Below are 2,200 nucleotides of genomic sequence, written 5' to 3'. Positions count from 1 at the left end.
GCTACAAAAATGCATCATTGTCCAGACTAGTCTACAAGAAACAAGACAATGGCAATTTTGTTAAGTATGTAAAGTTGTATTTTGGCTTGTCACAATCTTAAGACAAGGTTAGAATAGAGCAAACACGATCATGTTACTAAATAGAAACCGCATTGTTTTGTCATCCATAAGCATACTGCGGTGTGTTGTGGGCAAGCTATTGATGAACTAAGAATCTATATTTAAAATAATGGCTTGTAACACTGCTATTCTTTGATAACAAAGATATTATTTTCTTAGTGAATATACAAATTTTTAAGGATGGAAGCAGTAAGATTGACTTACCTTACATAAGCCATTAATTTCTACTCATGTAAACAAAGCCCTGAAATGACATAAAAACTCCAGTATCCAAATAATGAGTTCTGTCTACCTGTTTAAAGGGGGAATATACAATGAACACTGGACATAAACCAATAATCCAAGGCATTCTTACTGTTATGAGAACTACATTTTTGTCAATGCACGTCTTTCAGGAAAAGCAGAGTTAACACTGCTTGACAATACCCAATGACACTGTACACCTGTCAAGATGACGTGTGTCTGTTTCTTTCTAGTTTAGGAAGCATTGTTCATTGCATTAACCTAATATTGAAAGTATCTTCAAATACTGTGCAGTATGTATTGAAATGCATCTGAATTTTTTACAGATTTCAAGCAACAGTTAGACTTTATACCTAGACCTATGAAATATGACTGCTTTCAGCGAGCTACGTGAAGAATGCAGCGATTTTTATCCAGCTTTGTTACAAAAGCTCCGCCAAGCTACCACGAACTGCCTCAACGCTTCCTGACAGCCTCCTAAGTGCTAAACACCAAGTAAGAGCACCGAGTAGCTGCGTGGGGAAGGAGGAATACGTACAAGCAACCGCGTCGCGCTGCTTTCTTTGCCTCTGCGGCTACAGCGGATGGAGCACGGCAATTTTGGTTCTGGCTGCCGGACACCGCTGCTCCCGTCACGTCTCCCATCCAAGCCCGTCAAACAAGCCACGGCTGATGCCAAACGCGGCGCTGCCCTACAAGCAACAAGGGCGAGGCGCAGCCCTGCCGGGGAGGCTCGGGCCGAAGGAGCTCAGCGGCCCGGGCTGCCGGCGGGGGCAGGCGCTGCGCACTCGGGGAAAAGGGCCGGCCGTGCCCGCCACGGTTAGCGGACGGACCCCGGCCCTCTCCGCGCCCCGCCCGCGGCCACCCGACGCTCCCGTGACCCCGCAGCCGCGGAGAGCGGCTCCCGGCAGCCCCGCTTCTCCCTGCTCGCCCCTCCCCCGCGGAGCCGGTGGGTGGCTGGCTGCCGGGGCACTCTGGCGGCTTCCCCGCGGCTTCGCGCTCCCCGCCCGGCCCCGGGACCGACCGGGAATCGCTCCTCGCGCCGCCCACCGCCCGCGCGCGCAAGCGCGGCCGCAGCCCCCGCGCACACCTGCCCCCGCCCCGCAGCCACGCGACACCGGGGCCGTGCGGAGCGGCGGGAGCGCGCGCGCCCCGGCGCGACTCTCCCCGCCCCCGGGGGGGGAGCGCACGTGACGCGTCCCCGCCCCGGAGGTGCCGCGACGCGACTTTGTTTGGGAGAGTTCCGTGCGCGCGCGCGCGCGCTTCCGCGTGGCGGGGCCAGGCGGGAGCCGCACGGGAAGCCCGCTAGGGCGGGCGGGAGGCGGAGAGGAGGAGGAGGACACACGCCAGGCGCAGCGCGGCGGCAACAACAGCAGCAGCGGCGGCAACAGCGGGGAGACACCGGCGGCGGCTCCTCGGAAGCGGCAGCCGCGCCAGCAGCGCCCGCCCGCCCTGCGCGTCCCCTCCCTCCCTCCCCCGCCGCGGAGACAGGGGGCAGCGCCGAGAGGAGAACCGGGCTCAGCGTGTGTGTGCGCGGGAGGAGGAGGAGGAGGAGGAGGGGGGACACACCGAGGACTGCGCCGGCCGAGGGCGCACGGAGCAGGGAAGCGGCGGCGGCAGCACCGAGAGGCGGCAGCGGGTCCTTGTGCCCGGAGAGGAGGGCGCAGCCCGCACGGGGGTTATTACCGAGTTTCCTCTTTTTTTTTCTTTTTTTTTTTTTTTTTTTCCTCGGTCTCTGGGACTCAGCGGCGGGTCTGCGTTTGTCTCCGGATTTGAATCCTCCTCCTTCTCCTCCTTCCTCGGGGAAGCTCCCCTCCCCGCCCCCTCCCCTCCCCCA

Source organism: Onychostruthus taczanowskii, unplaced genomic scaffold, assembly GCF_017590055.1.
Source record: "Onychostruthus taczanowskii isolate IOZ18803 unplaced genomic scaffold, ASM1759005v1 scaffold21, whole genome shotgun sequence".
NCBI classification, from domain to species: Eukaryota; Metazoa; Chordata; class Aves; order Passeriformes; family Passeridae; genus Onychostruthus; species Onychostruthus taczanowskii.
Note: the sequence above shows the minus strand (reverse complement) of the source record.